Source organism: Leucopleurus acutus (assembly GCF_964270905.1).
Source record: "Leucopleurus acutus genome assembly, chromosome: X".
NCBI lineage: Eukaryota > Metazoa > Chordata > Mammalia > Artiodactyla > Delphinidae > Leucopleurus > Leucopleurus acutus.
The window spans coordinates 24,963,066-24,986,740 of NC_139148.1; the positions used below are offsets into that span (position 1 = coordinate 24,963,066).

The 23,675-nt window shown below is 35.1% G+C and overlaps 1 protein-coding gene across 1 annotated transcript in view; it reads left to right on the forward strand.

Annotated features, from left to right (window-relative positions):
• The window catches only part of IL1RAPL1 (interleukin 1 receptor accessory protein like 1), a gene marked incomplete at both ends in the record, with an annotated part of 1,110,009 nt that overhangs the window by 498,610 nt on the left and 587,724 nt on the right, over window positions 1–23,675 (forward strand). The gene's annotated exons all lie outside the window — the stretch shown is intronic.

Sequence of the window (23,675 nt, forward strand, 5' to 3'; positions counted from 1 at the left end):
TGACCTTGGGCAGTTTTCTCTTAGAGGCTATTTTCTATTCTTTCTAATTCTTAAATTAAACTTTTAACCAGGTAATACTATTTATTAGTTACTGTTTTGTATAAAATGACTCTTTACGGAAATGTGGAAAGGTGAGTAGGAGAATAACTGCTAATGGGTTGGGGTTTCTTTTACAGGGATATAATGTTTTAAAATTACGTTGTGGTGATGGTTGCACAACCCTATGAATACATACTAAAAACCATTGACTTGTGCGTTTGAAATGGATGAATGATATGTTATATGAATTATATCTCAATGCTGCTGCTTTAAAAATGTATATTTTGGTACATATTGGTGAAGAGGCTCAACAGGTACAAACTTCTACTTCTCTCTCCTTTCCTCTCTCCCCTCTCTATCCCTTCCCCCACCCTCATGCCCTGCAGGTTCCTTGACCCAGATAGAGCCATCTTTATTCTGTGTGAACAAGACTGGTGATTATATCCTTCTTTCCTAAAAATCTAGGCTTCACCTCCAGGTTGTTGCTACTGAGGTTCCTCTACTCTTGTAGATGTCCACTGTACAGAACCCCAGTCATTTCCATGTTGACTCTATTTTCTGTGTGTTCCAACATTAGGGTGATTATAATCCATCATACAAACTGAGATACTTTTCTGAATGAAAGAGGACACTACTAATAATTACAATGGAATAACAGACATAGAATGGGGCTGTTCTGTGAAGATGAGTCTTATAGACACCCAAAGTATAGAAAAACACTCACACATCTTGGCCTCCAAAGTTTTGAACATAGTCTCATCTTTCCTGCTGTAGCAGCTGCTTTGCCTCACTCGGGTATGAGGTAAAGTTCATTCCTCCATGTCTCTCAACTGCAAAGAATATATTCCATAGATTTTAAAGGGGTCCCCTTAAAGAACCCTTTAGTTGGCTGGAGATGATGGGTCATAATCCCCAATTCTTCCCCAAGGAGATAGATGACAGCTCTTTCCCAAAAGTATCTGCACCAAATCCTACCTCTGCATCTTTGTAAACCATTTATAATCTGAAAGTCATCAAAGTGTTCAAGAGTGAGGAACAGATGCTTACCCATTTCCTTTAAAAATCTCTATTTAGTGATTTGTAACTCACATTACTATTTCACATCTGTTGCAAGTTGGTGCCTAGTTCCAACTTCAGTGTCAACATCTTGTTTCATATATATATATTCTTTGTCATCACAAATGTGAGAGTTATTTTTGAGTAGAATGTTAAAAGGAGTTCTTTGCTTTACTGGTTAAGTGTGGCACAGGCTTTGAAAACAGAAAACTAAGGTTATTAGATTTATGACTTTAGGAAAGTGACTTGGCTTCCTGAAGTCATAACTTAATCCCCAAAGGAGGGTAATAATACTACCTACCTCTAGGGCTATTATCATGATCATCACATATGTAAAGAAATTACTACTATGATTGTTGTTAAGATCTATATTAAACCATTAGTAGAACAAAAAATGAAAAAAAAAAAACGGTGTGAAAGGTCACAGGCTAATTTTCAGGATACCATTCTAATGTCTTTAGAAGCAGGAGATGCAGTTGAGAATTCCTCAGAGCACAGAATCACAAAAATATCTACATAGATTTGATGCATAAACTTGTCTTACAGAGGTGCTCAATTAATACTGAATGAATGACACTATATAATTCTATACTTTAGCTACTAAGCAACTTTTAAAAGTATATGGGACCATAATGTTACTCCATTAGTTTCCCGAGGCTACTGTAACAGGTTACTACAAACTTAGTGGCTTAAAACGTGAAAATTTATTCTATCACAGATCTGGACATTCCAAGTGTGAAATCTGGCAGAACCACAGCTTATCAGAGGAAGTCAGCCAATGAGAATGCTTGATTCTGTGTATTATTCTAAAGTGATAGACTTGGCTTGAGGTCTAGTTGGTTCCTTGCACCTTTTAGAGAACAAAGGGCAAGGACTTTGTGACGGGTACTTTTGTCTTTTATTTTTTCCCTGTATTTGAAAATGTGTTTAAATTACAGATGTTGCATTCGTTAGAAAAGTATCAGTGGTGATTTAAGTTTTGAAAAAAAATACCAGTTAATAAAAAGGGTATTTAATTTTTAAAGTATCCTTGATTCTGTTGTTTTGAAAGACACACATGTGTATGTAAATACTTCCAAAAGTATATGATAGCTACAGACTTTTTGCCTGTTTATGAAAAGATATCTGCATTATATTGGTTATTCTTTTTTTATAAACCTGACCTTCATATTCAGTTACCTGTATTAAACATATGTATACCTATATGATTCTGATTTCTAGCTTTATCTGTAAATACCTTTGTTTTCTTTTGTTTTTAAAGATATACACACGAATATAAATAGTCTAAAATGTAAAATGCTAATCTCAAACGTACACTTACGTTATAAAATGGCTTTGGAAGTTTTACTGCATTACCTTAAAAGATAACAGAAGATTTGCCTAGGTTTAAAAGATATATGTCTAAATACTTATATACATTTTTTTCTTATATACATTTTTCATGTTTATCAGAATACTGACTAGCATAATTTTTGAAGTTTAAAATTCAATTGAACCTTGTCAGTCTTAAATTTTAAGCTGACTATGGATTATTTTATCTTAAAGCATTGTCAAAGAGATAAAAGATCATATCTGTATAAAATGACTTTCTTATTTATAGAGGAAAAAAGATTAGTATTCTCAACTTTAAATGGAAAGCAATAGCAGTAAGGGAATATAGTACCATACTGGCTAAAAGAGATGCCTTGCAGTTCATGATCCTTGAGTTCATGCTCATGATGTGTGTGACCTTGGAAAAGTAATTTGACCTCAATTAACTGTCATTTCCTAATCTGAAAAATGGGAGTTATAATAATGACACATGCAATATGTATCATAGGGTTGTTTTCTGTATTAAATAAGATACTACACCAAAGGACTTAAAATAGAAAATAATTAACAGATATTAATTATTATGATTATTATACGTTACATTAAAATTAGTTTTTAAATTTTTTTCTTGAGATACCTCTTTCTCTGGATTGAGCTTCTTGAGAACAGAGAGACCGTATCTTATTTTTGTTTTTGTTTTTTTGGCTTCAACAATTAGCACGATTTTTATCCTTAAAGGCTTGAATAAATGACTCCTTGAGTGAATGAATAAGTTGGCTGAGTTAACTGTAAAGTGCATGAGTGGCATATGAATTTAATTTCTTCAGGAGATGTTTACTTTAAGTATTATATGATAAATAGCATATATATATGTGTGTGTGTGTATATATATATATATATATATATATATATATATATATATATATCTGAGCCAAATACATTTGAACATAGAATGCTATATTTATAATGGGTTTAAAAATGTTAAATTATGGGGTTTCCCTGGTGGCGCAGTGGTTGAGAGTCCTCCTGCCGATGCAGGGGACACGGGTTCGTGCTCCAGTCCGGGAGGATCCCACATGCCATGGAGCGGCTGGGCCCGTGAGCCATGGCTGCTGGGCCTGCACGTCTGGAGCCTGTGCTCTGCAACGGGAGAGGCCACAACAGTGAGAGGCCCACGTACCGCAAAAGAAAATAAAAATAAAAAATAATAAAAATGTTAAATTATGGGTTTTGATTCTTTACATTTTCAGGAAGGCTCTGTAGATATTATTAAAAATTTGCTTTGCTAGGTTGTTAGATATTTGCTTTTAATTTTAGGCAACAATTGGCTTAAAAGAGAAGCTTGTGTATTAGAAATACTGCTTTTTCATACATATTTTCTGTATTATAACTCTCTGAGGGACTAGTGACAGAAATATAACTCAAAAGAGTTCAAAAGAAAAATCTTGACTCAGTGACTGAATACTCCAATGGTAGGACTGTCACTGTTACGACTGCAGATATAGCTGAATCCTGAAACTCAATTGATACTATCAGTACCTGGCCTCTCTTCTTCCTCCTCTTCCTCCTCCGCCTTCTCCTCCTCTCCCTGTTCCTGTCTCTGTTTCTCCATCTCTTAAATATTGTTTCTTCTGTATCCTTATGTTGGGTTCATTCTAAATCAGTCTCTATCCTTCTGATGACTAAAATGGCCCCTGATAGCCTCAGGCTTGTGTAATCTCTTGTGCCCCCCATTTGAGAAAGCTCTAGATTTTTGTTTGGTCTGGTTTTGATTGTGTGCTTTGATCATATGCCCATGCCTGAACCTACCCAAGGGGCCAAGGGGGTGTAGTACTCTGAGCCACGTGGACTGAGAAATGTGATCCTTTTCCCCAAGCATATACTGGTCAAATGCAAACATAGACATGTACATTCATATTCTTTCTCTCTCTCTCAAATATTGTACCTCACCGTGGTAATGATCCTGTTATGAACATTGGACCAGTCTCCTAGTCAGCTTGTCATACTGGAAGGATATAGGAAGCAGAGCAGTTTGACCCCTTTCCATTTTAGCTGTGTACTCTTAGCCACGTTAGAAAACATTCTGAGCATCCATTCCCTCGCTGTCAACTAAAGATAATATACAAGATTGTGATGAAGACTAAATGATATATTACATCACGATGAACCTAATCTAGTACTTAGCACATAGTAAACATTCAGTATATATTAGATATATCTTGTTACTTGCCCTTTGACAAAACCACTTTGATTCAGAAAAGGGGATTCAGGAGTGGGGAAGGGGTATAAAATCTGGAGAAATACCATCTATACCCTTTTCATAAAAATAAACTTTTAATTGTATAGCTGTTTTAGATATGCAGAATTATTACAAAGTTAGTTCAGAGAGTTCCTATATACCTTGTGTCCAGTTTCCCCTGTTATTAACTACTTATATTGATATGGTACATTTGCACAATGAATAGGCCAATATGTACATATTATTATTAACTAAAGTCAGTACTGTATTCAGATTTTCTCATCTTCTTCCTAATGTCCTTTTTCTATTCCTAGATCCCATCCAGGATACAACATTACATTTAATCATCATGTCCCAGGCTCTTCTTGGTTGAGCCTGTTTCTGTTATTCCTTGTTTTTGATGACCTTGACAGTTTTGAGGAGTACCAGTCAGGTGTTTTGAAGGATGTCCCTCAACTGGGGTTTCTTGATGTTGTTCTCATCATATGTTTCTGGGCCCATTAGAAGATCAGGAACTTGTCCACCACTTTCAACACTGTAGCTTTGACCATTATCTGTCACACAGTAGGTAAATAAATAATTGTCTGCCAATTGAAAAAAAAATGGAACCAATGGCAGAGACTACTGGTTGCCTAAGCAATATTCTACTTTTCCCTCTTCCTTACCAACAAAAATTTAATTTAAAAATCCTTCTTTATTTATATATATATCTATCTATTTGATTGAGGTAAAATTCATATAATATAAAACTAACTATTTTAAAGTGAACAATTCAGTGGCATTTAGTACATTTACAATGTTGTACAGTCACCAACTATATCTAGTTCCAAAACATTTTCAAACGTTTCCAGAAGGAAACCCTGTACCCATTAGGCAGTTGCTCCCCATTTCCCCCTACTCCATAGCTTCTGACGACTACCAATCTGCATTCTGTCTCTATAGATTTGTCAATTCATGATATTTAATATAAACAGATTCGTACAATATGTGACTTTGTGTCTGTCTTCTTTCACTTGCCATACTGTTTTTGAGGTTTATCCACATTTTAGCATTTATAAATACTTCATTCCTTTTTATGGCATAGGGCTACTTTTATTTGGGATAACAGTGTTCCCAGCTTAAAAGGTGTGGTTATGTGGCACTGGTCTAGCCAATGAGGTGTAGGAATTCCTGGATGGGGCTTCCAGGCACTTTTCTTACAGGAAGCTGATTCAGTCAGCAATCCCCCTTTTGGCCCTTTGCCCTTTCCCTTCTTCCATCATGAAACATAACCATTATGGCGAGCACTCTAGATCTAAGGAACAGAACAGAAGGATAATAGAATAGAAAACCAGAAGGAACTGACATCTCTAAAGAAACCATGCGGCTGCTATATCCAATCTGTAATCTGGACTCTGGACTCCTTTCATGTAAAAAAGAAATGAGCATTTTATGTATTTAAAAATATTGATATGACAAAACCTATTTTACTATGCATTAGAGATCCAGTTAAAGTTAGAGACATTTCTCAGTCAATGAGTTTATCATAATTCTACATTAAACCTAAGTAAGAGACTATTCAAATGTCCACTTACATAAATGTTTTAATCATTTCACCATTGTCATCCTTAGCTTAGGACTATTCCTGTGCACCTAATATGGCAGAGAGAAAAAGGTGAGCAAATTATGTCTGAAAATGGAGGTTGCTGCTTTTATAGAGGAAGATGACAATGCACTGACATAGACTCCTTCAAAACATATATATATTGCGCTTCCAGGGAATAAACCCAAAATGTCAAGGGCGCCTCTGCAGCCCTGACTAAAAGGTGAGGCTCTTTGTATTGCCTGCTGACATCCACTTAGGAGAGAATGAAGTGTGATAATTTTGGAGTATATAATATTTTGATTCTTTTATTAAAATATATGGTAAATGAGTACAGAGATAGAGGCCTAGCATACTTCCTTAGTGTATAAAAAAGATAAACTGCATAGGAGGCAAGATAGGATAAGTGCTTGAGTAAAATAGAGGTAAGGGTTGAATGTTGGAGCTGCAAAGAGAGATTGGAATAATGATGACTAAAGTTGAAGATGAAAAAAATGGAAGTTGAAGGACAATGAAAAGCCAGTTAGTGGTTTTGAGAAGAAAGGTTGAGTTGAAACAATTTTAGGGGAATAACGTTATTTTGGTAGGAGGAAAATTTTCAATGACATGAATAAGATAACTAACGAGGGGACTGGAACATGGAGTATGCTAGTATTCCAGTGAAAATAGCGAATGCATTGAGAGCAGTTTTAGGGGTGAAAATAAGCTCAAAAACTTTAAAGGAAATGGAACAATTTGTGCAGATGCACTATGATTTCTGCGATTTTTTAAAATTTTTATTGAAGTATAGTTGTTTACGATGTGTTAATTTCTCGTGTACAGCAAAGTGACTCATTTATATATGCATACATATATAGAATATATATATATATATTCTTTTTCAGATTTTTTTCCATTATAGATTCCTTTTTTTTTTATGGTGGCTTCAGGAAAAACTTTCTGATACAAGTAAGTGGTATGGGCTTAAACCTCAGGACCAGAATAAGTCCTTCATTCAAATGCATTTATTGAGAACCTACTATGTTTCTGGACTCCGCTATTTATCAGAGATTAAATTGTGAATTTAAAAAATATGGCTTTTGCCCCCATTAATCTTAGGTTATAGTGGGGAAATGCAGTAAGCAGATAAACAAGTGCATATTTGAACAGAAAGTAATAGTGTCACATTTTCCCCAATTTTAATTACATGTAGCAGTAAGAACACAGAATAAAATGAAGATAGGTGTGATTAGAAGAAAGAGGTCAAGAATGTAACATTTCTCGAGGACAAATCATTCAACAAGTACATTTGCATCTGCCCATTGGTGATGCATTTGGGCAGCTTTGCCTTCACCTTCCTCAGTCACAACAAAGCATGGATCTCAGTAGAGGAAGGTGTAGAGAAAGGCAGAAACACATCAAAATATGAAGACTAATTTAGTCTATTTTTCTAATTAAATGTCAGTGTTTAAATTGTAAACATGACTTAGGATGTAGGCTAGTATCACCTGAATTGTCTAATTACGCTAACATGCAGCTTAAAATAATGATGGTAACAATACATTTCTCTTTAAATTCAAGTAAATATCATTAAAAGAAGCACAAAGCAAGTGGACTAGAATAACAGGGCACGGTAGCTGGGTCACAGGTCCCAATGTTAACAGAATGAAGCCTTTTTTTTTTTTTTCCTGGAATCAAATTTCAAAGATTAATCTTCAAAAAGCTCCCTTAGACAGCTCAGTGTCATTACTTCTGGAGGTCTCTCTCTTAAGTGCCTGATGAAGATGACAGTTCCTAAACTGTCAAGTGTTAATTACTTGGGTAATCAAAACAATATACTTGTTGATTTCCCCTCTGTATTCGTCATTTAAAATGAAAATAGCTTTAACTTTTGCTGGCTGTTAAAAGAAAATGCAAGCTCATTGCGAAAATACAGAAAGTAAATAGCCAAATTATTAATAATGGTTTTCTCCTATGGTGGGATTTCAGGTAATTTTTGGTTTTGTCTATTTATTTTCCATGTTTTGTACCCATGAGCCTAACAGGGAGAAGCTGAGATGTCATGAGTGGAGACCAAATGGCTCATGAGTAAATGGGGCAGGGACAGAGAAGTGGTACAGGTTCCATAGAACCAAGCACATGGTAGAAACTCAAGAATCAAATACCTCATTCATTTTATTAAATGCCTAATTGTCTGAAAGTATAAAATAGCATTATCTGATAGAGATACAGTGAAAAAGCATTCTGTGACGAATTCCAGGAGAAGGAAACACTGCATGAAGTATTAACCAACCTCATGATATTCTATGAGAAAAGATTGATTTGTATGGTTTTACATCAGAATATCCATATATGTATGTGCGTCTGTGTGTGTATAATATTCATTTAGTTAAGGGCTAAATTTTCCCAACAAACATCAGTGAGAAACTCTTTTTAATTGGGCTTCCATTCTTGTCCTACATTAGTGACTCTCTCTCTCTCTCTCTCTCTCTCTCTCTCTCACACACACACACACACACACACACACACACACACACACAAGTGTAGGTAGGAGAACAAGGGAGGAAATTCTGCATTAGGGCCACTTCAAAGGTAGGTTAATGCAAATGAACAGGATGCCAAGTACAGTACGAAAATTGACATTTATTAGCACACTTTGCATGAAGTGCAAAATTTTCAAAGCTTTGCCATGCATATGAAACTGTTCCATTTTTATGCCCATGTTTTCATTATTCAGTAATGTATTACTTTCTGTTGTTCCCAAATGCAAGTTGTAAATCTGCTCAAAAAGTTTCACTGATCTGGGATTTCACTTAGTCTTTTGCGGTTGACCTGGTCATTTCATTATGACCAGAAAAGTAATTCAATGGAAATGAGTAAGAATAGAAGGCCATATGTCTTTGAAATTAAAAACTAATAAAATTAATTGTTCATTCTTAGTGGCTTATTTTTGGCCACACTTAAGTCCATATTTTCATCTCTGGAATTAAATTCTATCGCCATAAACATGAAATATATTTTTTGTGCACAGGAAAGGAAAAATTTAAAAACCCCATTCATCTATTCACTCATCTAGGTATTCATTTTACATAGACATTTGCCTTGATTCGCTTTCCTTTTTAAAAAGTATTTATAATTTCCACGTATTTTACGTAGACAAGTAAAGCATGAATCCATTCCTACTGTAAAAAAAAATTAAAAAATAAAACACACACAGAATGTATTAGTCTGCCTTGGCCAATACTCATCTCTATTCTCTAACTTCTCCAGAGCACAAGCAATCAGATTTTGTTTGTTTGTTTTTCTACTGAAATTGTATGAATCATTTTGTAGATCATTTTTATATATCTGCAACGTTTCCCCATGTCAGTATATATAGGCTTATTAACTCATGAAGAATATTTCACAGAGCGCACAAAAATTGTATTAAATCATTGCCCTACTGGTAGATATTTAGGATTGTCCAAATGTTCTACCATTACAAACAATATTTCAGTTATAATCCATGATTATGCTTCATTGTGTACAGATAAGCAAGTATTTCTCTGGGTAGATACTAGGAGATGGAACTGATAGTCATAGGGTACAAGCATTGTTGACTTTAATAGATACTGCGAAATTGCCCTCCAAATGTCGGTACTAATTTACTTTCACATCAGCAGATTGTAAGAGTTCATAGGCCCCCTATCTTTTAGAAGCATTGAAAAGAGAAAATGCTACTACCATGTTATTTTAATATGTGTTTCTCTGATTCCTAGTGAGTTCAGGTTTTCATATATTTACTGGCTCTTTTGTCTTTCTCCTTTTTGAAATGCCTCTTCATAGCCTGTTCTTTTAAATCCTTTGTAGATTTTATACATTGCAGATATTTTCTTAGAGTGTGTTGTTTATCTTTTTTACTTTGTTTAAGTTGACAATTTTTAAATTTTATAAATTAAATATATCAATCTTATCTTTCATGGTTCCCCCACCCCCCGGCCTTGTTATGTGTTATTTAAGAAAGCCTTCCAGCCTTCCCTATCCCAAGTATCAGAATCTAAACTCTGGTACATTTATAGCTTTTTTAAAAAAGCATTTTGATGTATAATCCGTCTAGAATTTATTTTGTGAATGGTGTACAGTAGAAATTGGTGTATATATGAATATGTGTGTGTCATAATATATGACAATTTCTTTGAATCATTAAGTCACATTACAAATAGTAGTCCAACAACTATGGAATATTAACTCAATTACATGGATAATTAGCAAGAGTTTTATATTTGTTTTCTCTGTGCTTTTAATATTTCCTCTAAAATAAGAATGTTACTTTCTGGCTATTTGGGTTATCACCAAAATATATTCCTTTTTGTTTACTGAGGCCAGTTCAGTACTTTGATTTAAACCCCAAAAGGCTCCAGTGAAGAACAGACCCATTTCCATTTCTTCTCTCTTTTGTACTGGTGTCAAGGTCCTTACGCAGTATAGTCAGTATTAAAGTAACACCTACCTCTTTCCCTTATAAGGACCCTCGTGATTAGATTAGGTCCACCTAGATAATCCTGGCTAATCATCTCATGATTCTTAATTTAATCACATCAGCAAAGTCCTTTTTGCCATATAAGGTAATATATTTACAGGTTCTGAAGATTAAGATGTGGACATCTTTGGAGAGCCATTATTCTACCCTCTACAATGCTCATCACTGTTCAACTTGTCCTCATTTGTAGGGATTTGTGGGTGGGGAAGGGAGGCGGGAATAGAGTGGTAGGAATAGGAAGGATGTTTGGTTGCCTCCAGCTGAGCTTGAATCTGTGCTCTCAGTGGAGCAGTTTCATTTAAAACTGTATGTGGCTAAGCAGGCATCATAAAAGATACCTTTAGCATCATCCCTGAATTGAAGGATTGAAGGAGTTAACATAGGAAATTGCATGTTAAAATTAAATGAGTTATATTTTGTAAAGCACTTAGAACAATGTCTGAGCAAAGTAAGCATTATAAATAGATATAGAAACATTATATATAGATATAGTATATATATATATATATATATATATATATATATATATATATATATATATATATAAGTAAACGCCCCCAAAAGATGTTCACAAGGAAAGGAGTTTTAAGCAGACAACTGATTTGCAAATGTGATATATCCTTTTGACCAAAAGAGCTGATGGATTTAGTGAATTACTTTCCTTAGGGCATATTAAACTTCCACTGTTGACTGTCAGGAGGGAGTACACCTTGCCAGGTGTGTCCACTGGCGGTGATGATTGTGTATGCATTATACACTTATTGTCAAATTTTTATGAGAATACCAAGTTAAAATCAAAAGTGAAATGCATATACTGGAAAATGGCAGTATTAATTGGTCTATCTCATATTTATTTATTGAACAGTTACACTGTGCCAGATGCTACAGAGCATCAATGACGAGTAACAGTCCTTTTGCTTGAGGGTTTTGAAGTATAACGGGGTGAATTCTTCTGGGTGTGCAGATACTTACAATACAAAGCGGATTACATTATAGCCTAAAGAACATGTAAACAAAGGGGTATAAAAGATTATAAATGAGAGTAATCACACATGTAAAGATGTCTTTGAGTAAGTAGTGTTTGAAATGAGTTTTGTTGTTTTTTTTTTTTGCGGTACGCGGGCCTCTCACTGTTGTGGCCTCTCCCGTTGCGGAGCACAGGCTCCGGACGCGCAGGCTCAGCGGCCATGGCTCACGGGCCCAGCCGCTCCGCGGCATGTGGGATCTTCCCGGACTGGGGCACAGAACCCGTGTCCCCTGTATCGGCAGGCGGACTCTCAACCACTGCGCCACCAGGGAAGCCCCTGAAATGAGTTTTGACTACAAAGGTGAAAATTATACAGGCACAGTCCAGGCAAGGAATTAATGTTACCTAAGTTAGATAGAACATCCAAGGATGTAAAATCAAAAGCTTTGGCAGAAATGGAGCGTGTTGCACCTATGATCACAGTGAGAACAAGAACGGAAAGGTTCCATGTAGCTTTTAGATCATATCCCATTGTGAGGGCGTTGTATTAATTCCGTAGGAGGTAATGAATTTCGAAGAGGGAGATGTGTCATCCAGCCTACTTTTAAGAAAAATTGATTTGGCTGTCATATATTAGATAAATAGAATGGAGGTGAGGTCAGAGGGAAGGATAATAGTTAACAGCTCATTACCAAATGGCCTAAGTGAGAAATAGTGAAGGCTTTGACTAGGGTAGTGGGAAAGAACTGGAAAGGAGGGGGTGGATGTGAGAGACTGTGTAAAGCAGAATTTACATGATTTAGCAACTGATTGAGGAGGAAAAGGGAGGGGCCCATAATGACTGGTTGCCTGCTTGGATGACTAGGATAATGTGGTAGCAGAATAAAAACAGGAAATTGGGCAGATGATATATTCTGGTCTTTAACTGAATGGATGTAAGATACTAGAAGAATTTTGAGAATGACTATTTCAAACAAGTATTTGAAAATGAGGTTAGATGTTCAGGAGAAAGTTAAAGAAAGGGAAGAGATTTGGGAGTTTTAGTCTAAAATAATCTCAGGATGGGGGAGGGGGGACTTTGTAGCTCATTTAATCCTAAGAACTCTTCTCACGTGCCTTTTCCCCATATCTGCCAAATGGGCGTCTATCCTATATTTGAACTTTGGGTCCATGACATCCTGAGACAGGCATTTTTGTTTGCACCATTCAGTTTGAAATTCCTTCTTTATTTTGAGCTCATCAAAGTTCTTTCCTTTTGAGCCAAGTTCTCTGTCTTCGGACCCTACCCTAAAGCAATTGCAGTTCTTCAGTCTTACATAAGCTCTTCTGATACTTTAAGAAAGCTGTAACATCCCTGTTTAGGTTACTCTTCCAGTAAAGCAGGGAGTGTAAATGGTGCTCAGAGGCAATTTAATATCTTAATGCCTTCCTTGGCTGTGATCCTTGCTAGAGTTTTCCCAGATATAAATAAACTTAGAGAAAACACAAAACAAAATTTGAGTGGGTTCTAAGCTCAATAAATCTAATGTGCAAAACTGAATTTTTAAAATCCCTGATGGGAATCATTAGGATCTCCCTATGGACAGATGCCTGGGGACACATGTGTGCCTCTGTCACATCTCCTACTTCTTACACTCCTATATTATTTTATAAGCTAAACATCTCTAGTTCTCACAGTGATTTATACGACACAGTTTCCAATCACATCATTCTTCTTTGATCTAACTACCACAGAGAAGAGCAAGACGAGCCCCTCCCTTGGTCTAAATTTTGTGATTTAAAAACAAATTTTAGCTGAAATCAGTTTGGCTGCATCCCCCAACTGGCTCATAGTCAGCATGCTGCCACTGGTGTCTGTTAATCCTCTACAGCTGGCTGTGAAACCAAGTGGAGCCTCTTCCCTTAAGTGATGTTACATTTTGCCTTGTTGTAGCTGATGTTACTCTAACCCATGTGATTCTTTAGATCTCAAATCAATCATATTTATCAAGTTGCCTCATAGATCTCCACTTATGACATTGTTCACACTGTGGAATGGTAAACAACTTATATTCAGGATATCCTTTTACCTAGCAGGGTTCTTCTAGTTTGATAGTAAGTTGTCAGAGTTAGAGAAGGAATTTGGGGGAAATGTCATTGAAGTGGTATAGATGTAAAAAGTGCTTTTTAAAATAAAATGACACTGCTCTTTTAACCTGAATTTATTTTTATATAAAATAACACTGTTTTTAGTTAAGAGCCTGAGCTATTAAATCAGCAGATCTGAGTTCAAATCCTGTTCCATCATTTTCAATTTATTTCTCCTCAGAATCTGTTTCCTTAAGTGTCAAAGGAGGATATGAATTTCTTCTTTCTAGGATATTGTGAAGGTTGAGAAGATGATATGCATAAAACACTTGGTGCCTTGTTGGGTACACAATAAGTGCTTGGCTGTTATTTTTCTCTGAAAGTCTGATTACAGTTTAGAAAAATCACTTTTTATGCTATTTAAATTCATTTTCATATTGAAAAGAAAACTGTATAATTAAATACTTGGGAAGAAACTTCTAACATATATATGGCGAGCATCTGTTTTGTTTTTGATTTTTCTAAAAGTAGATTTTGATTTGCTCTACCTTCTTCCTATCCTTTATATAAGCAGCAAAACATTCATTTTAAGGATGATCAAGGCCAAGGATGCAATCTAGAAATACGTGGCCTTGGTGTCCTTACATCTGTACTACTACCAAAGCTGACCTAGCATCATCTGTGACCCTCAAGAACCTTCCCATTTATAAAGAGTATTCCACTACCAATTTGTCATGGCTAACCCTGAGTAAAGAAGGATATTTGGGAGATGGTGGGTACTCCCCTGTTTCAGTGACTGCCCCCCTCTCCATCACTGCATGTATGTTTCACTTCTATTTTCTCATCAGCTGTAATTAATGTGGTATTAAACCTATCCCTTGAGATTTTAATTTTATTTATTATATTTTCTTTTCTAGAAGTTCTAAGAGTTGTCTTATTTTAAATTGGTTAGGTAATTTTTATAGACAGATACAGAAATATCTATATATGCTTATGTTTGTCTTTTATTTCTTTGTCTTAAAATGGCTGGTTGGTAACTTTAAATCTGTAGTTAGCTTCTCTTAAATCTTAGATAGCTTCTCTTTATTCTTTCTCATGATTCTTGCTCAAGGCACTTTATTTCCCCTTTGTGCTTAGTTGGTTTTTGTTTGTCTGTTTTTTCAACGAGCTGATCATTTTCCTTAGAATATTATTTTGGGGGATTCTCTGAGGCCTAGGATGAAGGGGAACTCTTCTGGAAAGGATTTCCATTTGCCTTGGCAAGTGCCTAAGGTGTGATCACTCTGGGATCACTATAAATTAAATGAAATTCATAGCTTGAGGTTTTTGGGGGAACTATGTAAGTAATATGAATTTGTGCTATAGATCTACCTTAAGGATGTGTAAGACGTTGGAGAGGGTCAAGTTTAGTTATGTTTCATCATTTTCTTAATGATTGTAGGCCTTAGCTTTACTGGATGAGGGTTCTCTCCAATTTGAGATTTGATTAAACCCCCAATCCCTAGGCTATCAGACCTGTGCCACCATTAAACCAAGACTGTGATTACTGAGATTACTGAGTTCAGTAATGCCCCCAGGAAAATGTCTTCAGTGGGCCACTTAATTCTTTGAGCTCTGGTTTTACTTAGATTTTGGCCTAGCATCCTTATGAACTATTTCATTTTGAGGGAAAGAATCTAGTATTTTTACTTATTTTCATTTCTTGGTCCAAATAACCTAGTTTGCCATATTACTAGAAATAGAACTTCCCCACTCTTTCTTATATAGGACTTTTCTCAACCAGATTTTCTATTTAACATTTCAGATTTCTAGGACATAATTCTCATTCTCTGACCTTGCTTTCTTGCTGCTGTCAGCTTTATTTCTAATCTACATTTTAACTTAATTTTCTCCTTTGGACAATTTCTATCAATCTTAAGCACCTTGAAATAGTACTCTCATTAATATGATAGGGATTTTACAAAAAAATAATCTTTAAATAAAACGTCTGGATGGTTTGGTTGTGTGATTTAAGAATGAATTCATGACTTTGAAGAAGGAGTCAGGACTTGGAAAATTGGGTGAAATAAAAAGATGTAGTGAGAAACTCATGGGTATTGAGATGATTGATTTAGATTTAGATTTAGATTTAGATTGTCAGGGAATTAAATGAAGCCAGGAAGGAGTTATGGGATTTAAACTGATTAAAAGAGGTTAGACAGGAAGGAATGATGGAGGAATTAGACGCACAGGAGCCCATGTTAATCTTGGAGAATTCTAACCTGTATTCAGATTTTGAAGAAATCAATTAATGAATATTTGAGTATTGACCACATGAATCAGGGCTGTTGTGTAGTCTTCTCTTTTCTTAGAACTACTTATCAGATATTATCTATAACAAAGGATCTTTTGGCCTCAAAAGAATATTTTTGGTACATTTACTCATCAAACCAATACCTAGAAACAACAGAGAAATGGAAAGTTAATAATATGACGTCTGATACTTTATAATTTTTTTTCATCTGGAGATAATAGAAAGAATCAGAGAACGTCTAAGAATCTGAGAAAGTCTCACCGTATTATTCTCATGTCAGATTTTTTTTTTTCTCCAGCTATTCTTTCTCATTCGGAACAGTTTATTGTACTACAAATGAAAAAGGGTATAATATGTGATTATATTATGGAGTATAATATATGTAAATAATACTTTATCTCCAAATTTCTAAGTTGTTTTAAATGTTTAAAGTTGTACAACCACCATTATTTATTGAGCTACTCCTCTGTCTCTGGCATTATGGTGTTTTGCATGTTAAGTATTTTTCTATTGAATCCTCAGAAAATCCTGTGAGCTAGAAATTATTATTGCTATTTTATAAGTGAAACTGAGACTCATAGAAAATTAGTAATGCGTAACTTTATTGTTTATGAATGTCTTCCACTTTTATTTACTTTCATGTGCATTTTAACTGTGATCCTCATGTCAAGCCTATGAGTTAGGTCAGATATTGTTATTCACTTTTTATACATGAGAGCAAAGAGGCTCAGAGGAGTGAGACTTGCCAAATCAATCAGCACACTGATATAGATGGTGCTCAATCTCAGTGCTTCTAATAAACAATGAATTAATTTTTCCACAGTGCCACACTTCTTTAAAAGATAAGTCATGATGATGATTATAACTTTAATGATTGTGCAGAGTTTGGGATTTAGAAAATCATTATTAACCCAGTAACTGTATTTAATAATTTGTGTATCTTATATCTAATGCTATGAGAAGAACCCAAGGGATGCATACAATGTGTGAAGAATTCTAGGAAGAATGTAAGAAGTAGACAATATAATCATAAATAGCAATCTGTATTCCAACAATTTAGTTAGCTTTGTCAGATACATTTTTTAAAGATACTTTTCTTTTTCATGTACTCCAGTGATTACAACCGGGAAACATTTGTAGCATAAAGCTATCACCCCAAGATAATTATTTATTTCTTTTTGGGTGTCAGAAAAATTTTTGTTTGTAAATTTAGGTGTGATGATCAAAGTCAAAAGGAGTGTGTGAGGTAAACTGTTAAGCTAATGGGCTAAAATTGTTTTTTTTCATTTTAGATTCTTATTATAGGTAAGAAAGTATGTCATGGAGCTATAGAATCAGTGGGAACAAAACTATATCTGTTAGCTAGTAATAATTCCAACATTAAAAGGTCATATTCAGTGTAGTTCAACTCTGGAATTTCAAAAATGTTTATAGTAATACGTTAAAGAGTTTAAATAACTGACCTGAGGTCAGGCAGCGAATAAATGTTGGAGATTGGACTTAAACCCTATCAACCTCACCTTAGCCCCATACTCTAAACCCTAAACACTCCCAATGGGAGATAAGCGTTTCTGTGATTTAAGGTTTGGTAAATTGGACAACTGTGTGTCTTGGGATCATGCTAAAACTGCAGGTTTTTAGAGTCACTTAAATGTTTCTTAGCCATGTAAGTCTTGGGTTACCCATGGAGTAGATTAGTCAGAAAATAATTATAGGAGTCAGAATTAAAATAAAGTTCAGATTAATTATAGCTCACATATTTCACTCTTTTATATTTTTGTTTCCTTTTTGGGCATAAATACAAATTGAATATTTTAAAATTATTTCTGTCAAAACTAATTTTGTAATGCTCATTTTTGTGTTGTTTTTGTTTATAGTATTTGGTTGAATTAGGATTTTTAAAATTTGAGTTTACCAAGCATAACACTTAAAGTCCAAAGGCTAATCCTATTTTGTATCTCAGAACTTTGGACAATGAGTAACACATAGTTTCTCAATAAATATTTATTGAATTATGAATATTGTCTGTCAAATATTTTTTCAGCTACTAGACTAAGGCCTTTAATTGAAAAATGTTTCCTTTTAAGAAATGCTCAAATTCTGATACATCTTTCTTCTTAATAGAGTATGTTTCTAAAGCCTATTGAGTATTTAAGGGTGTTATTGAATATATATCAATAATGCTTAATGGAAAATCTGTTCCTTCTTAAGACAGTGATATGTACCATCCAACATAATGCATTTGTTCCAACTGATGATGATAAAAATATGACTCTCAGAGATGACAAAGTATACTATGTCCTAGACCTAGCCAGCTACGGCTGACTTCCTCTCTAGAAGTCAGCTACTTGTTGTCTGATTTAGGATGGCCTCAGATGGAATAACTGGGGTGGCTAGAATCTAACTCTGTGAGACTTTCATCCTCCAGAGGCTAGCTCAGGTGTGTTCTCATGTCAACAGGAGAAGTGCAACAAAGGAAGAAGAGATGTGTAAGTACTGATTTAAGCCCCTGCTTCATTACTTCTAAGATCCCATTGGCCCAAGCAAGTCACATGGTGGACTCAGACTCAGAGTGGAGGTTACATGTTCAAGGGTATGGGTACAGGCAGGAGTGAAGAACTGGGACTATTAATACCACGCATACTTAACTAATTGAATCTAATAAAGTGTATTTGGAATTTGCACTATAACCTTCTCATTCCCTAATTAGAACTGAATCGTAAAAGACTACCTTAAACAATACACACACACACACACACACACACACACACACACACACACACACTTTGTTCATTTTCTGCTTATCCTGTACTTTTTGCAAATATAATTCATTAGCTAAAATATTCATTTCTGTAGAGACTAAGCAAAAGAATAGCAGGCTTTTAAATAGAAATACCACATGGTATGGACTTTGTGTTCAGTATACAAGACAAATATTATCTACATGTTATTTATCAAGTAAAATATGTGTGTGTGGACATTTTATTTACAAGCATACCTTGCAAGAAAAGCACATTTTTAAAAATAAAAATGAGCTGATCATTCTACAAACATTCCAGTTGCCTATCATAATGAAATTGTGTTACGTGTCACTCTTAAAGCAATGGAGATGGCATTTGCACATCAGTTTAATTGCTTTGGATTAAACACTGAAAGATGAGAGCCAAGAGCTTATTAAGCTGAAATGAGGGCAAGTGATAAAAAAGTGATATTATGTCAACACTACATCTGGAAGTCTTTTGCTATTTCCATTTTAAATCCTAATTGGCAATGTTTCTTAAAATTACCATTGAATGCCATAGAGTCTTGAAATATAATTTTAAAAATTAGAAGGTTAATGCAGGAATTGTGCTTGATCAATTCGATTTGAAAGCCAAGCTAGAGTTTTCTCTATTAATATTTACTTGTTCTTAATGTACTAGGCTGTAAGCTTTTGAAAGGCATTGTCTCATTTATTGCTGTGTCTTTAGGGCTTTGACATCGTCTGTCCTGTTATAGGTGCTCAATAAATATTTGTGAATGAATGAATGCGAAGTATGGCAACCCCATCGTAGTTACTGTTAAGCATTTTAGGTGAGGAGTTGGGCACTACTGGTTTTGATTGGTGCCTACAATTGTACCCACAGGCTTCTTTCCACTCTGAAACACTGGGTGGTCACTGGCCTCCTCCCTCTCTTTATAGGTGAATCATCAGTCATTAAATACATATAAAGTCCTCAGCCACCTACACTGAAGCAGGCTATGTGGAGTGGGGCATGGGTGAGGCAACTTAATTTGCAATTCAGAAGGTCTCCTGTTGGGATGTTTGATTTGGGGCTTGCATTAGCAACTACCATTTGTTGGCTGTGTCCACAGCGTCAGAAAACTGATAACCACATCATTTGATAAATCAGCGATAATGCTGATCTCACTCATTTGCATTGGAGAATTAGCACCACTTCCAGGTTGCCCCCATTGCTCATCAGAGGGATTTCACATTTGCCAGATAGCCTATATTGTTAGATCATCTGAGACATATCCTCTAAATTTGGTGAGAATAACTCCTCCATTTCAGTCATTCTGGATAATTTACTTTGTGGAATGTCTCAGCAGCTTACAAATATTATCTTCTTTAATACTTATAACAACTGTGTGAAAAGGGTCCTATGAAATATCTCCATTTTGCAGATGGAAAAATTGAAGCACAGAGAAGTTAGGTGACTTACCTATGGCCCCACAACTAGTAAGTGGCAAAGCCATGTTTTGAAATTAAAACTGGCTGGCTTCAGAGGTTTGTGCTTTTAACAACAGGGCTGTGAACCCATAGGTGACTGAGGTTCCCCTAAGGACCCTGAAAATGAAGTATTTTGTATGCCACAGTTTTATTGTTGTTTTAAATTTTTAATTGTGGTAAAAAACATGAAACATAAAATTTATCACCTTAACCATTTTTAAGTATAAGTTCTGTAGTGTTAGGTATATTCACATTGCTGTACAACAAATTTCTATAACTTTTTCATCTTACAAAACTGAAACTCTACTTACTGAACAACTCCCCATTTTCCCACCACATCATTTTTAAGTCCTGCCATCCCAAAGATCTAATAAGACTATCAGGCTGTTATCACGTGACAATAACAGGGACGCAAAGACAGGAGGACATTGTCTTATTTGCATACATTGGTATATGCCCAGAATTCAAAACTTCTGAGAAACATAAATGCACCAAAAATGAGGTGATTTGAAATAAAAAGGAGTATCTTACTGGTTTGTCTTCTTCTTGTTCCTTGGTTTAGCCTTGGAATTTTGTAGAAGGAAACATATGTTATAGTTCGTCAGAATGACCTATGACTGAATTGTGAATTCAGGAATATTTTCTTGGTTCAAATCCAAGAAAACAAAAAAAAGCTTTATTTAATTTTCTTATTTCTTATCATCATAATCTCTGTTTAAAGTTAAATTATATTTAAATAAGTAATAATTCTCATTTAGTATTCTTCTGATGTTTTAAAAAGACAATTGTGACATTCAACACAGAGTTAGAGAATATAAATGTACATTACATATGATTATAATTATATATAGTAAAATTTTAACCATTCAAGTAAAAGTACTAATGCTATATAAGTAAATGCAAAGTCATACAATCTATGTTTGAAAAAATAAACAAAAATTTGAAAAGGATGTTTATATTAATTTACCTTTTCAATTCTTTTTTAATATTTACTACCATATTTGATTCACAAATAATCCTGTGAAATCGTTTGAACTGTGCTGTAATAAAGGATGATATGGAAGTAGACCCAGATCCAGATTGGTGGTACTTAGGCTGAGTACTAAGCTATGAGCAGAGAATGGGAAGGAGTTCCTGCTTGAGGGTCTCCACCAACACATGGAGGTGAGGATGACACGGCACATTGGGAGCACCAAGTGTTAAGTACTGCCAAAGCCACAGATGTGAATGGGGAAGTGGTAGGAGATTGGGAAAGAGATACAAGACAAATCCTGGTCTAAAAAGACCTTGTATAGCTAAACAAAATAGTTTGAATTTGATTCCACAGAGTGTGCAGATTCAGGGAAGGATATTAAGCAAAGGAGTGTGACTTGGTCAGAAATGTCACAGATGAAAATATTTTATCATTAATCCATTTGCTAGTGTCAGGACTCATTCAAGGTGGGTGATTGTTCAGCTATTAAGGAGGAAGCCTGAGAATTTCTCTAGGCATCCCTCAAAGTTAGAGTAGAAACAGGGATAAGAAGGGTATGCAGATAGATTTTCTATTTTTTAAGTTATTTAAAATTACTTGGTAATTAATTCAGTTACTTTGTGAATTATTCTAACACCAAACAGTAAAGGTTCTAATAGGATCAGGAAAAAGATGAATGTCATCATATTTGGACATGTTAAATGAAAGATGTTTACCAGTCATCCAAGGGGATGTCTCAAATAGCAAATATCATTACAATAAAATTAAGTCTTTCAACAAAAATAACTGTTAACAAATATATTTTTCTGATATTTTCAAATATTCCATTCTTTTCAAGCAACCTTCCAGAAAATCAGGAAGATGATATTTTTGAGTGATATAAATCTTTACACTTACATATAAAATATTTTAAAAGTATTTTCCACATGTATGAATTTACTCAGGGTTTTTTGGGGGAGGTTGTTTGAACTAGTCATTTAGTTTCTTACCTTACATTGTTATCCTAAAATATATTGTTTAGGAGCTACAGAAATAATTTTTTCAATTAGCATATATATTTAAAGATATCTTCATATCACAATTATTCATTCTTTCCCCTATAATTCCCTGTTGTCATTTTTTTCAGTTTATCTAAACTTATTTTTTATTCACTCATCTGTTACAAGTCAAGAAACTTTTACCCTGTCTCTCTTGTGATTATTATCCTGTCTGATGGAGACAAAATAATTGAGACAGAATAGAGGAGCAAGATGAATGGCAGACAGCAGGTGCATTTGTATACTATGAAGTGTTTGCAAAATAATAAGCACCACATGAATAATACATTTGAAGAATATTGTCTGGCAAATGATATTGAGTTATATATCCAAATCGTCCCTCAATTACTGAAGAATGAATTACAAATGCCTAATTCATTTAGATTTATCAGACAGAGAGAGAACTCACCATGTAGTGCATCTAGTTAGAGTAAAAAGCTACTGTTTATTAAGAAAGGATTAAAATCTTTACCTATATGTATAATTTGAAAACCTAAGGAATATATAATAATATATTTAATTATTTATAGGTGATTTGAAAACCTAAGAAATATACAACTATAAGAAATAAGGAGGGCTTCCCTGATGGTGCAGCAGTTAAGAATCTGCCTGCCAATGCAGGGGACATGGGTAGCCCTGCCGGGAGGATCCCACATGCCGCGGAGCAACCGGGCCCGTGTGCCACAACTACTGAGCCTGTGTTCTAGACCCCGCGAGCCACAACTACTGAAGCCCTCGTGCCACAACTACTGAAGCCCGTGTGCCTAGAGCCCATGCTCTGCAGCAAGAGAAGCCACCACAATGAGAAGCCCATGCACCACAGCGAGGAGTGGCCCCCGTTCACTGGAACTAGAGAGAGCCCGCACTCAGCAACGAAGACCCAAAGCAACCAAAAATAAATAAATAGATAAATAACTAAACAAATAAATTTAAAAAAAAAGAAATAAGGAATATATAAATATAAGGAACCTAAAGAATAAACATATGATAATATATAATAATAAAGATATAATTTGAAAACCTAAGGAATATATAATAAATATTTAATTACATATATTTAATTGGAAAACCTAAGAAATGCATATATAAATATATATTTTTTTGCTTATTTATTTATTTTTATTTATTTATTTTTGGTTGTGTTGAGTCTTCATTTCTGTGCGAGGGCTTTCTCTAGTTGCAGCGAACGGGGGCCACTCTTCATCGCGGTGCACGGGCCTCTCACTGTCACGGCCTCTCGTTGCGGAGCACAGGCTCCAGACGCGCAGGCTCAGTAGTTGTGGCTCACGGGCCCAGTTGCCCCGTGGCATGTGGGATCTTCCCAGACCAGGGCTTGAACCCGTGTCCCCTTCATTGGCAGGCAGATTCTCAACCACTGCGCCACCAGGGAAGCCCCTATT